Genomic DNA, 15,884 nt, shown 5'->3' with positions numbered 1-15,884 from the left:
TTTATATATTTCGGCAAGAGTGCCAAGCTGTGTTAGCATTAGAATAAATTACACTCCAGTGGGTTCTAAAGATATTAAGGTAATCCAATTTACAGTAAATAAGCAAGTATCTGTCCACAGTGTGATAAAGTACCTACAAGCTCAATCCATTTGATTATGTTGTGGCTTGAAACTATTTCAAATACACAAATAAACCTTAAAAAAGCAATATCATAGTATACTGTCCCTTTAACCTTGAGATGCTGCTTAAATGTATGTGTTTGTTAAGGCTTCCAGGGAGTTACATTGGTTTTTTAGTCAGTGCAAGGGTTCCTGCGCCTGCAATTTGTGACGAGATGAGAATGGAGTAGATTTTCTGAAATCTGTGCGCGTAAATCCTTACGCTGTATATTGGATACCAAATTGCGCGTAGTTCTATGTTAGTGTATGGGTAAAAAAATTACGGGCGAAGGGTGAAATATACACGCGTAACTTGTATGCTTCGCCATATATGTGATACCAAAATTGCGCAAAATCTGGCGTCGCCGGCTTTTGCGGGCGACGCTGCTTATCGGATGGGGCCCCATATGGTCACTTCAAATTCGTTCATATACAAGCTAGTTTGCACATAAACGCTAAAAATACAAATTCAGAAGCATACAGTATTATCTCAAGAGTCTTATTGTTAAACAAGGGACTTCCAGAAAAAAATATTCAAACTAATTCCAGAACAAGTGCAGATATCTAAGGCCTCAACGGCTTTCCGATCAGTAGGTGTTGATGATATAATATGCCACTGCTTCACAATAATTATAGTTGAAGAAACAATACCTTTTTTCTGTAGAATCACAGTTTGCAAATTAAAGCCCGGTATACTTCACCACTATTTCGGTTTCCATTGTGGCAGCACTTATCGCGTTTGTATCCTTAGGCTTGACTGTTCTGGCCCGCTGTGTCTTCAAATAGAGGCTTCCTTTCGCATTCAGCGGTCACATGTAGTGGATGAGCCAATCGAGAACGGCTTTTTCTGCGTCAAGTTTGAACTGGAGTTTAGCGTTCAATGTATTCTTGCAGAAATGAAAAAAACAGTATATTCTTTCAAAGGGCTCTGATTTTCAATAACTGGCAATGGTTCATCAGGTGCATCTGCGCGTTTCAGCCTGTATGGTGACCTTTATCAAGATGGCTTTACCTCATGAACAATGATCTTTTATATTCATGTGCAGTGATCATATTTCAATTATCTGTAAGTCCCACCTCTTAAAGGTATATGTCTTCCTTGGATTATGTCTATTCAAATTGCTTCTCTTGTCAGCTTCTGATTGTATTTACATAGTCAAACAGCCAGCTCATACATTTCATAGTAAATTTAATAACAGCACAAGATTTAAAACCCTTAAGGGGACAATACTAGAAATCACCTAAAACCCTTATCAGGAATGCATATTTACTTATATTGAAATTATTAAATAAACTGTAAAATGTTTGATTATTGTCAATATAAATATAGAGGTTCTATGAGAGTGTGTTTGATTGTGTACAAGTTATTATTTCAGGGAATCCTGACAGAGATCAGTATTACAATGTAACTACAGGGAGTGCAGAATTATTAGGCAAGTTGTATTTTTGAGGATTAATTTTATTATTGAACAACAACCATGTTCTCAATGAACCCAAAAAAACTCATTAATATCAAAGCTGAATAGTTTTGGAAGTAGTTTTTAGTTTGTTTTTAGTTATAGCTATTTTAGGGGGATATCTGTGTGTGCAGGTGACTATTACTGTGCATAATTATTAGGCAACTTAACAAAAAACAAATATATACCCATTTCAATTATTTATTTTTACCAGTGAAACCAATATAACATCTCAACATTCACAAATATACATTTCTGACATTCAAAAACAAAACAAAAACAAATCAGTGACCAATATAGCCACCTTTCTTTGCAAGGACACTCAAAAGCCTGCCATCCATGGATTCTGTCAGTGTTTTGACCTGTTCACCATCAACATTGCGTGCAGCAGCAACCACAGCCTCCCAGACACTGTTCAGAGAGGTGTACTGTTTTCCCTCCTTGTAAATCTCACATTTGATGATGGACCACAGGTTCTCAATGGGGTTCAGATCAGGTGAACAAGGAGGCCATGTCATTAGATTTTCTTCTTTTATACCCTTTCTTGCCAGCCACGCTGTGGAGTACTTGGACGCGTGTGATGGAGCATTGTCCTGCATGAAAATCATGTTTTCTTGAAGGATGCAGACTTCTTCCTGTACCACTGCTTGAAGAAGGTGTCTTCCAGAAACTGGCAGTAGGACTGGGAATTGAGCTTGACTCCATCCTCAACCTGAAAAGGCCCCACAAGCTCATCTTTGATGATACCAGCCCAAACCAGTACTCCACCTCCACCTTGCTGGCGTCTGAGTTGGACTGGAGCTCTCTGCCCTTTACCAATCCAGCCACGGGCCCATCCATCTGGCCCATCAAGACTCACTCTCATTTCATCAGTCCATAAAACCTTAGAAAAATCAGTCTTGAGATATTTCTTGGCCCAGTCTTGACGTTTCAGCTTGTGTGTCTTGTTCAGTGGTGGTCGTCTTTCAGCCTTTCTTACCTTTGCCATGTCTCTGAGTATTGCACACCTTGTGCTTTTGGGCACTCCAGTGATGTTGCAGCTCTGAAATATGGCCAAACTGGTGGCAAGTGGCATCTTGGCAGCTGCACGCTTGACTTTTCTCAGTTCATGGGCAGTTATTTTGCGCCTTGGTTTTTCCACACGCTTCTTGCGACCCTGTTGACTATTTTGAATGAAACGCTTGATTGTTCGATGATCACGCTTCAGAAGCTTTGCAATTTTAAGAGTGCTGCATCCCTCTGCAAGATATCTCACTATTTTTGACTTTTCTGAGCCTGTCAAGTCCTTCTTTTGACCCATTTTGCCAAAGGAAAGGAAGTTGCCTAATAATTATGCACACCTGATATAGGGTGTTGATGTCATTAGTGTTGGGAAATACAACAGCATGTACTATACCACATGTATGAACAACATTGATGCTGTAGATGGCGCTGTTCAGTTTAGATTGCTGATTGTTTATATCTGTGATCTTGTTCATTCTTTTATACAGGAAGGAAGTTGTTTTTTTTTAATCTCTATTGTGTTTTTCCTCCTCTGTGTGTGCTGACTATAGTTTTACAAGTCCTTTGGTATGTTCCAAATATTGCTGATGCATCTGTACAAGTAAAGCCTAATGCAGTTTTCTTTAAAAGCTTCCAGTGTCTTTTTGATACATACACCAACAGGTTATGGACCCAGACACTGAAGAAAAAGAAACTACAAGTCAGTAAGTGTTGCATCTATGATCCAAGCAAATACTATGTGAGGAAACAAGAGCTGCATCCAAATTACTGAAATATGGCAAGTGGTTCAGATGTGAAATATGCAATAGCGAAATTAAATAATACCAACTACCAGCTGTGGAAGTTTAAGCTTGAAATGCTGTTATCCAAAGATGATTTATGGGAGGTGCTGGATACAAACAGACCCACTGATAATCCAGGGGAATGGGACAAGAAAAACAGACAAGCAAAAGCAGTTATAAGCCTGTTAGTGGAGGATGATCAACTCATTCACATAAGAAAAGAAAACACAGCTAAAGGTATGTGGACTGCACTACAAAAACTGCATGAGCGTTCAAACTTAAATAGTAAACTATATTTGCTGCGCAAACTATATAAGATGAGGCTGGAAAAAAGCCAGGAAATGTGTGAACATGTGAATGCTATGCTAGAGATTGTGGAACAGCTATGTGCAATTGGAGAAGAAATTAAAGACAATCATATAGTAGCATTGTTACTATGCAGCCTTCCGGAGTCATATAGTGCCCTTATCAATGCTCTAGAAACCAGACCTGAACAAGAACTAACACTAGAATATGCTATGGGAAAACTAATTGATGAATATAATAGAAGAAAGGAAAACATGCATAGTGAAGAAAATGAGAGATCAGAGGTAGCTCTGAAGGCGCAAGAAGGCACAAAACAAAACAGAGAAACCAAAGTGTGTTTTCGCTGCAAAAAGGTCGGTCACCTGAAAAAGAACTGCTCAATCTGGAAAGCTGAGCAGCGAAGGTTAGAACCACCTACAAGAGAGAGAGCTAAGGCAGCCACAAAGCAAACTGCAGCTGCATCATGGAGCGGCAGCTTTAAAGTGACTCAGAATAGTACACCACACGGATGGTGCATTGACTCAGGGGCAACTAGTCACATGACAAGTGACGAGACATTCTTCACAGAAATTGATTTCAATACTAAAGATAAAGTCTTCCTAGCAAATGGGAAAAGTATTACAGCTGAAGGTAATGGTCAAGGGTTCCTGACTTGCATCACACCATCAGGAGGTAAGCAAAGCATTCTAGTAAAGAATGTTCTGTACGTCCCAAGTTTAGAAGGAAGCCTCCTATCAGTGAAAACTCTCGCTAACAATGGACTCACAGTTCAGTTCCAAGGCAATGAATGCACAATTCGAAACAGGAAACAAATCCTAGCAAAAGGAAGATTGAACGAACACCTGTACAAACTTATCACTGAAAGGAAGCAAGCCAAAACAGCCATTCATAATCCACACAACAAATGTATCCACCTGTGGCACAGGCGATTAGGGCATCGAAACCCAGAGGCCATAAAGGAACTTGCAAAGGAAGGTTTATCAGAAGACATGATAATTTTGCCTTGTGACATGCTCATGAAGTGTACATGTTGTATCAAAGCAAAGGCCACACGTACCCCACTTCCACAAGCCAGTCAAAGAAAAACCACTCACCCCATGGAACTCATACACAGTGATGTGTGTGGACCAATGAAAACCCCCACACCCGGCGGGAACAGATATTTACTGACTTTCATTGACGATTATTCCAGGTACACAACAACATATCTGATGAAGCACAAAAGTGAGACATCAGAGAAACTTCAAGAATTTATAGCTACATTCAGCAATAAATTTCAACGGAAACCAGGAACAATACGTACCGACAACGGAGGGGAATATATGAGTAAGGAAGTGGAGTCATACATGAAGAAACAAGGCATTATACACCAAACGACTGTACCATACACTCCTGAGCAAAATGGTGTTGCAGAAAGGAAAAATCGCACCCTCATAGAAATGGCAAGATGCATGCTTTCAGACGCCAATTTACCTAACCAGTACTGGGGTGAAGCAATAATGACTGCAACATACTTACAGAACAGGCTACCATCAAAAACTATTGAGAGCACCCCATATGAAATGTGGAATGGATCAAAACCTAGTATGGGACATATTAGAGTGTTTGGATGTAAAGCATATGCCCATGTTCCAAGTGAGAACACAGCCATAGAAGGCATTCTTATGGGCTACAGTGAACAAAGTAAAGGCTATAGAATTCTTCATCCAAAGACCAACAAGATCACAATAAGCCGCAGTGTTTATTTTGATGAAAGTCAAACATCAGAAAAAATGTCCCTCGAAAGCCATAAAGAGAACCTCTCCACTGAATCAGCAAGAGATGCTGACCAAAGTGAAGCTGTACAGGAGACAGAGCAAGAAGTGGAGCTCACAATAGAAAAAACAGCTACTCACAAACCAATAGAACCCACTGAACAACCAGAAATCAGAAAATCAACTCGGGTGACGAAAGGTATACCACCCCGCAAGCTGTCATACATCGCTAAGACACATGAAACACTTGAACCAACATCCTGGGAAGATATTGAAAAATTGCCAAAAAGGGAAGCCAACCAATGGAGAAAAGCAGCCGAAGAAGAAATAAAATCACTTCAGGAAAACAAAACCTGGACACTCACTGAGCTCCCCCCCGGTCGCAAAGCTATAGGAAGCAAATGGACTTTTAAAGTAAAATACGATGCAGAAGGAAATATCCACAGATACAAGGCAAGATTAGTTGCAAAGGGATATTCACAGAAATTTGGAGAAGATTATGATGAAACTTTTGCTCCAGTTGTAAAACACTCCACCATCAGAGCGCTCCTTAGCATTGCAGCCGGAAAGGGAATGCAAGTGAGGCACCTGGACGTCAAAACTGCTTTCCTATATGGAGACATCAAAGAGGATCTCTACATGGAACAGCCACCTGGATTTGAGAGGGAACCGAACCTTGTATGCAAACTTCAAAAGAGCATCTATGGACTAAAGCAAGCTGCGAGAATGTGGAATGAAAAAGTGAATGAAGTACTCATGAAACAAGGATTCTCAAGAAGCAAAGCAGATCCATGTCTATATTCAAGGCATCAAGAAAACAAATGGATATACATCCTAATTTATGTTGATGACATCATAACTTGTTTTGAACAAGAAGGGGACTGTGACCAAATAGTTCATATATTAAAACAGAACTTTGAGATTAAAGAACTAGGGAACATCACTTATTATTTAGGAATCCAAATAGAAAGGGAAGAGGATGGAAGCTATCTTCTTAACCAAAGTCAGAAAATTACAGAAATATTAGAGCAATTTCACATGCAAGATGCAAAAGAGGTGAAAACACCTATGGAACCAGATTACCTGAAAAACAACGGAATAGATAACTTGTTACCCAATAACGACAATTACCGCAGGGCAATTGGAAAATTGCTATACATTGCCACCGTGACAAGACCAGACATTGCCGCAGCAATAGGTATACTCTGTAGAAAAGTTGCGACACCATGTCAACGCGACTGGAATGCAGTAAAGAGGGTGATATAGTACCTAAAGGGAACAATTCGGATGAAGCTGCGACTGCCAGCAACATCAAACCCAAAACTAATTGGATATGTTGATGCTGATTGGGCCGGAGATACCACTGACCGCAAATCTACAAGTGGTTACATCTTCCAGTATGGAGAAGGAACAATAAGTTGGTCCAGTCGAAAACAAGCGACTGTTGCACTCTCTTCAACGGAAGCAGAATATATAGCAGCAGCACATGCATGTCAAGAAGCAATTTGGATTTGTCAACTTTTTCAAGACATGGGACTGGATGTGTCTAAACCCATACCAATTCTTGAAGACAACCAAGGGTGTATAAAGTTGACACAATCAGAAAGAGTGAATCCTCGAACCAAGCACATTGATGTAAAATATCATTTACTCAGGGACATGCAAGAACAAGGTATTATTGACATTCAATACTGCCCATCGGAAGAGATGACTGCAGACACACTCACAAAGCCGTTGCCAAAGGAACGGCATTGTTTTCTTCAAAAGAAACTGAATGTTGTGTAATTATGTACATGCCGTTGAGAAGGGGTGTTGGGAAATACAACAGCATGTACTATACCACATGTATGAACAACATTGATGCTGTAGATGGCGCTGTTCAGTTTAGATTGCTGATTGTTTATATCTGTGATCTTGTTCATTCTTTTATACAGGAAGGAAGTTGTTTTTTTTTTAATCTCTATTGTGTTTTTCCTCCTCTGTGTGTGCTGACTATAGTTTTACAAGTCCTTTGGTATGTTCCAAATATTGCTGATGCATCTGTACAAGTAAAGCCTAATGCAGTTTTCTTTAAAAGCTTCCAGTGTCTTTTTGATACATACACCAACAATTAGACCACACCCCTTCTCATTACAGAGATGCACATCACCTAATATGCTTAATTGGTAGTAGGCTTTCGAGCCTATACAGCTTGGAGTAAGACAACATGCATAAAGAGGATGATGTGGTCAAAATACTCATTTGCCTAATAATTCTGCACTCCTTGTATTGCTAAAAAAAAAACTGGATATAGCAAAGTGCTACTTGTACTTATTGCCCTATAACTTGAAAAAAAAGCAAAGAACATGTAAATATTGGGTATTACTAAACCCAGGACAAAATTTAGAAACTGTTTAGCATGGGTGTGTTTTGGTGGTTGTAGATATGTAACAGATTTTGGGGGTCAAAGTTAGAAAAAAGTGTGTTTTTTTAATTTTTTTCATCATATTTTATAAAGTTTTTTATAATAAATTATATGATATGATAAAAATAATGGTATCTTTACAAAGTCAATTTAATGGTTAGAAAAACGGTATATAATGTGTGGGTACAGTAAATGAGTAAGAGGAAAATTTCAGCTAAACATAAACACTGCAGAAATTTAAAAATAGCCTTGGTCCCAAACGGTCAGAACATTGAAAAATGGTCTGGTCACTAAGGGGTTAAACATACATGCTCTAATGAATTAGAGCATGTAATTTTAAGACTATTATGTTCCCTAGTTTTGCATAACCAACACTGTAATATTAATACAATTTTTACCTCTGTGATTATCTTGTATCTATGTTGCTACAGACAGTCCCCTTAGTTTAGTTCTTTTGACAGACTTTGATGACTTATAAGTAACTCTGAGGTAGTAGGCACAATGATACCTATATGACACACATGAACTAGCTCTGTCTATCTGTAAAAAATTGTAAAAATGCACTGAGATAAGAGGAGGCCTTCAAGGGTTTAGAAATTAGCATAAGAGCCTTCCTAGGTTTAGCTTTCAACAAAGAATACCAAGAGAACAAAGCAAATTTGATGATAAAAGTAAATTAGAAAGTTGTTTATAATTACATGCCCTATCTGTATCATGAAAGTTTAATTTTGACTAGACAGTCCCTTTAAGTATGTGAATGTGATGCATACATTACAATAGGGCTCATACAAAATCGTATTTTAAAAATAATATAAAACAAAATAAAAATACACAGCTAATAATTGTTTAATCACAAAAATTTAAATTTGTATTGAAATAGTGCAGGATTTTTTTTTATTTACGGTGCACAGTAGAAATTGTAATAAAACTACAGTGTACATGAAAAAACACTGTGAAATTCATAATTATAATACAATATTCAGTATTAAGTATTATTTTCCTTATTGTAAAATACATTTCCCTGCCTCTGTTAGTGGGCTGAACAGGGGAGTTCCATGGGTGTTAGTGAAATTTCTCCCCCAGGTCTGTCGTATACTGTAAACATTATTCCCCTGCAGAACTAGCTGTTTACTCTTCCAAAATTAAAGCGAGATTGTGTCAACATAATTCCCTGGGGGCATCGGCACGTGTCAGCGTGGTTTTTCATGTCTGACCCAGCAACATTTCGATAATTGGACCCTTTATAACAATGATCATAACTGTGTCAGTATTTGATGCTTACTTGATGTCTAGGGCCAATGATCTTATAGAGAGGGTGGGTAAGGGCTCGCTAGTTGACGACTTGAGATATAATAAGAAGGTTTAGCAAGTGCCCCTTACTGATTGAGCACAGGAGGAACATGTCCATTTAGGTTACATGTGGACCCTACTATTTCCCAAAGACTGGTGGGCAGAATTCTGAAACCTCAAAGTTGTAATTCTATAGCATATTTAGACAAAGTTGTCATTCTTAGTTGAAAGTCAGAGTCCCATATTTACTATGTCTAAACAGGTAGGAGAATATTTGACATATCTGAGTGGTAGGAAAAGTTGTACTTTACTTTTTTTTATATTTAGGAGACATGACCAGGGCCAAATTTTGGGGTCCTGACTAAACTATTGATTAAAAGTTAAAAGTAGGGGGCGTGTCTGGGCGGCGACCATGGACGGGCGCAATTCTTGTGGCTGCTGATATGTGATAGATAATCTGCATACTATCTGCAGATTGACACTCCATCTTATCCTGAAAAAGTATAGTCTCCAGATAGAGGTATAAGATAGCCCCCATTGAACTCACTCTAAGACCTCCTGGTTGTTCTTCTCACAGTTCAATGTCTCAAGTTAATTGCCTGGGCTTGAATGGTGCAGAATTAAGTCACTTCACATAGCTTTAAGGGACGTCATCCAAGATGGCGTCCCTCGAATTCCGATTGGCTGATAGGATTCTATCAGCCAATCGGAATTAAGGTAGGAAAATTCTGATTGGCTGATTGAATCAGCCAATCAGATTCAAGTTCAATCCGATTGGCTGATCCAATCAGCCAATCAGGTTGAGCTCGCATTCTATTGGCTGTTCCGATCAGCCAATAGAATGCGAGCTCAATCTGATTGGCTGATCCAATCAGCCAATCGGATTGAACTTGAATCTGATTGGCTGATTCAATCAGCCAATCAGAATTTTCCTACCTTAATTCCAATTTGCTGATAGAATCCTATCAGCCAATCGGAATTCGAGGGACGCCATCTTGGATGACGCCCCTTAAAGGAACCTTCATTCGTCGGGAGTTCGTCGTGGAGGAAGGATGTTCCGCGTCGGCGAGATGAAGATGGAGCCGTAAGAAAGAAGATTGAAGATGCCGCTTGATAGAAGACTTCAGCCGGATGATGGACCTCTTCAGCCCCCGCTTGGATGAAGACTTCAGCCGGATGATGGACCTCTTCAGCCCCCGCTTGGATGAAGACATCGCCCGGATTGGATGAAGACTTCGGACCCTCTTCTGGACGGATCGGTGATACCCGGCGTGGTGAAGACAAGGTAGGAAGATCTTCAGGAGCTTAGTGTTAGGTTTATTTAAGAGGGGTTTGGGTTAGATTAGGGGTATGTGGGTGGTGGGTTGTAATGTTGGGGGGGTATTGTATGATTTTTTTTACAGGCAAAAGAGCAGAATTCTTTGGGGCATGCCCCGCAAAAGGTCCTTTTAAGGGCTGGTAAGGTAAAAGAGCTTTACAATTTCTATTTTAGAATAGGGTAGGGCATTTTTTATTTTGGGGGGCTTTGTTATTTTTTTTTAGGGGGCTTAGAGTAGGTGTAATTAGTTTAAAATTCTTGCAATCTTTTTTTATTTTTTGTAATTTAGTGTTTGTTTTTTTAATTTAGTGTTTGTTTTTTTTTCGTAATTTAGTTTAGTTGATTTAATTGTAGATAATTGTAGGTAGTTTATTTAATTAATTTAATGATAGTGTAGTGTAACTTAGGTTAGGATTTATTTTACAGGTAATTTGGTAATTATTTTAACTAGGTAGCTATTAAATAGTTATTAACTATTTAATAGCTATTGTACCTGGTTAAAATAAATACAAAGTTACCTGTAAAATAAATATAAATCCTAAAATAGCTACAATATAATTATTCATTATATTGTAGCTATATTAGGGTTTATTTTACAGGTAAGTATTTAGCTTTAAATAGGAATAATTTATTTAATAAGATTTATTTTATTTCGTTAGATAAAAATTATATTTAATTTAGGGGGGTGTTAGTGTTAGGGTTAGACTTAGCTTTAGGGGTTAATACATTTATTAGAGTAGCGGGGAGGTCCGGTCGGCAGATTAGGGGTTAATAATTGTAGGTAGGTAGCGGCGACGTTGGGGGGGCAGATTAGGGGTTAATAAATATAATATAGGGGTCGGCGGGGGTTAGGGGCAGCAGATTAGGGGTTTATAGGGATAACGTAGGTTGCGGCGGTGTCCGGAGCGGCAGATTAGGGGTTAAAAATAATATGCAGGGGTCAGCGATAGCGGGGTCGGCAGATTAGGGGTTAATAAGTGTAAGGTTAGGGGTGTTTAGACTCGGGGTTCATGTTAGAGTGTTAGGTGCAGACTTAGGAAGTGTTTCCCCATAGGAAACAATGGGGCTGCGTTAGGAGCTGAACGCTGCTTTTTTGCAGGTGTTAGGTTTTTTTTCAGCTCAAACTGCCCCATTGTTTCCTATGGGGGAATCGTGCACGAGCACGGTTTTGAAGCTGGCCGCGTCCGTAAGCACCGCTGGTATTGAGAGTTGCAGTGGCGGTAAATTATGCTATACGCTCCCTTTTTGGAGCCTAACGCAGCCCTTCTGTGAACTCTAAATACCAGCTGTATTTAAAAGTTGCGGGGGGAAAAATACACGCATAGCTAACGCACCCCTTTGGCCGCAGAACTCTAAATCTAGCCGTATGTTTGTTTTTTATGGTTAGTTTGTTACTTTGTTACTATACCCACACAACCAAACATATTCTCTGCTTGGACCCACAAATCACTGACACATGCCATGTGTTCCCCACAGACCCTATATGGGATTGGTTGGCAGATGCTTCCCGCCAGAAAGATACCTGGTGTAATAGCATTATACAGATACTTTTTAGCTTCTCTATAGCTTCAAACAATAGTTACCCTGATGGCCCCAAAAATTAAACTGATTTCTCACAATATAAGAGGTCTGAACACGGATGTTAAAAGACAAGTGGCTATGAAACAATATATAAATATTAAGGCTAACATCCTTTTCTTACAGGAGACCCATTTTCTTAGACATCAAGTTCCTAAATACTGGTCCAGACACTTTCAACAACATTTTCATGCAATTGCCTCTACTAAAAAAAGGGGAGTATCAATTTTAATCCATTCGGCCCTTAACTTTATACATGAATCCACAATCATAGATGAGGAAGGGAGAGATCTAATAGTTAAAGGTCAAATTGACAACACTGATATAGTGCTTTGTAATATATACGCACCCAACGAAAAACAAGCAGAATTCTTTTCCCAGATATCTTATCTCCTGACTCCATGGTATCAGAATAGGATCATTTTGGCTGGGGATTTTAACATTGACCTGTCTGCAATCACAGCACCCAATCGGGAGGCTTTATCTCACAAGAATCAACAACATAATCGTGATGTTAAATATATACGAGAACACCTTACATACCACACTCTCATAGACACTTGGCAGGTCTTATACGGTACCACAACTGACACCACCTATTACTCTGCCGCCCATAAAATCTACACAAGGATTGATTATATTTATGCCAGCCAAGTTTTTCATCCAGTCTTGCTATCCTCTGAGATCCATACCTGTGTGTGGTCCGACCACTCCATAGTATCTTTACTATTAGATGGGGTACAAGATACCAAATGAGAAAAATCGTGGACTTATGACCCACAATATTTCAAACAACCCTTAGCCCAGGAACACATCCTAAAACATCTTAGAGAATATTGGGACATAAATGTAAACACTACTTCCAACCCCCTCTATACGTGGGCAGCTCATAAAGCATATTTGAGGGGCTTAATAATTCGAGGAAAGGCAGCACATACTAGACAAAAAAGACAACAGATATCTGAACTCCATCAGGAGATAGCCAACTTAGAGAAGGTACATAGACTCACACACAATACTGGCACCTTGCGGACTTTACAATCAAAGAGAACAGCGTTAGCTAGTTTATTGACTACGAATGCCACCAGAACACTGCATAAATTGAAAGTACAATACTTCATATTTGCTAACAAGCCAGATAGATATTTAGCACACAAAATACAAGAGAGAAATAAAGCCATGGCTATCCCTCTCATCCAACAGGTAGACGGTAGTACAATAACCTCTCCTCAAGAGATATTTGACAAGTTCGCAAGGTACTACGGACAACTTTATGACGGGCACAAGACTGTACATTCACAAACTACTGCACAGGACACCCATGACTTCCTACTGGATACCCACCTTACAGTCATCTCTGAGAAAGATAAGGAAATTGTGAATGCCCCCATATCTCCTGTAGAGGTCATACGGGTCATAAAAGAATTAAAGGTGGGAAAAGCGGCGGGTCCGGATGGATTCCCGGGAGACTATTATAAACTATTTCGTACGACATTGCTGACTCACCTCACAAATTTCTGTAATCACCTCTTAGAAGGCCATGAGATACAGAGACAGCTACTAGGAGCTAAAATAGAGGTTATTCCTAAAGCAGGGAAAAATCTTAAACTGTGTTCCAACTATTGCCCTATATCGCTTATCAATCAGGATCTAAAGATCTTTACCAAAATACTGGCCAATCGTTTGAAAACAATACTACCCTCACTTGTCCACCCAGACCAGGTGGGATTTGTGGCGAATAGGGAGGCCCCTGATAATATAAGGAGAATGATAAACATCATAGATCCCCTTGGTAGAGAGAAAACGCCTTCTCTGCTCCTATCGTTGGATGCGAAGAAGGCGTTCGATAGGGTAGACTGGAGATATATGATGAAGGTTCTCCAACATATGGGCTTTGATGGTCCCTTTATTAAGGCAATCCAAGCGATCTACTCTAATCCCACAGCACAGGTGGTTTCGGTAGGATATAGGTCTAAACCATTTCCCATATGGAATGGAACCAGACAGAGGTGCCCTCTTTCTCCCCTAATATTCGTACTCTGCATAGAACCCCTAGCAGCTGGAATACGTTTATCCCCAGACATAACCGGTGCAAAAATAGCTAATCATGACTACAAACTGACCCTGTTTGCAGATGATATCTTAGTTACAATCACAAAGCCCTTGATATCTCTCCTGAACTTATATAATATTCTCGATAGATTTTCAAAGATCTCAAGATATAAAATTAATCTTGAAAAGTGTGAGGCACTACCAATAGCTCTACCCCCCCCCATACTAAGAAAACCATAGCACTTAATTTTGATTTTAAGTGGGTAAAACACTCTCTCAAATACCTTGGGATAAAACTGACGGCACAGTTCAATCTATTGTATAAATACAACTACATACCACTCTATAAATCCATAAGACAAGACCTCCAGAAATGGAAAAGATACACCTTTTCTTGGTATGGCCGCCTTTACGCAGTCAAAATGAACATTTTCCCATGACTACTTTACTTATTTCAAACTTTGCCCATACCAATCCAAACCCTGGAATTGTCCACACTGCAGAAAGAACTAATAACTAATGTCAGAGGTAGCAAAAAAGCGAGAATTACATCAAATACACTGACATATCATAAAACTCTGGGGGGAGTGGGCATCCCAAACTTGTTAGATTATTATAAAGCAGCAAGAATATCCCAAACAATGCTGATAGGGAGAAGACAGGGGGATATACTCTGGCCTTAAGTGGAGGCGGAGATAGAGGGTCTGCCACAGGTGGATGACATCTTGTGGAGTGATCAAACAGATTGTACACTTACATACAGATCTCCGACATATGCATCCACCAGACAAGTTAAGAAATGGATAACGACACACAACAGAATGCTACCTCTACAAACAGTGATGATCCCACTTAGAAAAATTTTAACTAAAGAACTTCATGTTATTATAGACAAATGGGCCAGTAAAGGGCTGTACAGAGTAGCGGACGTTCTACTTAACAACAAAATTATGACTTATACTCAGATTCAGGACAAACTGACACCAATAGAGATAAGGTGGTTTCAATACCTACAGCTATCATCATCCATACGGAAATATATAGGCGACACTAGGATCCCCCCCCCCCCACAGCACTGGAAAAAATGTACTCCTTTGCATCTAGACCTAAACGCACAATATCAATCTTATACATAGCTATTCAGGACAACAATGATACCCCAAAGTCATCTCTGATGCTTAAGTGGGAAGAGGACATCAACATCACTTATGACAAACGCACATGGGAGAACATATTTAGTTTGATTAGCAAAGGTCTGATTAGCGCAGATCTACGTGAAAATTCCCTTAAAACAGCATTTTGCTGGTATCTTACACCAGTCATAACCTCCCACATGTCATTAGCCAAATCAACCCTATGTTACAGGGGATGTGGGAATGTAGGTACCTTTAAGCATATGTGGTGGGAGTGTGAGGGGGTCAAACAGATCTGGCATTCCCTCTCAATACTACTTAGCACGATACTAGATGAGGAGATAGAGCTCAACATATCACAGGCTTTGTTACACATAGGCGACGAAAAATATATCAAACATATTAACACTTTCATTAGAATAATGTGTACAATAACTAAGACAGCTATAGCTTACCATTGGAAAACAGGAGTTCCATCATGAATGGAAATAAGGAATAAGATAAACAACATGTTTAGAATGTATGAATCCGCTTTATGAATACTAGGGAGTCATTTGAGAAAATCTGGTTCTATTGGATCATGAATAACAAACTTACCACCTAGCATATATAGAGTAAAAGCACTAGATTATAGCGTTGGGAACCAAAT

Source organism: Bombina bombina, chromosome 2, assembly GCF_027579735.1.
Source record: "Bombina bombina isolate aBomBom1 chromosome 2, aBomBom1.pri, whole genome shotgun sequence".
Classification (NCBI taxonomy): Eukaryota; Metazoa; Chordata; class Amphibia; order Anura; family Bombinatoridae; genus Bombina; species Bombina bombina.
Note: the sequence above shows the minus strand (reverse complement) of the source record.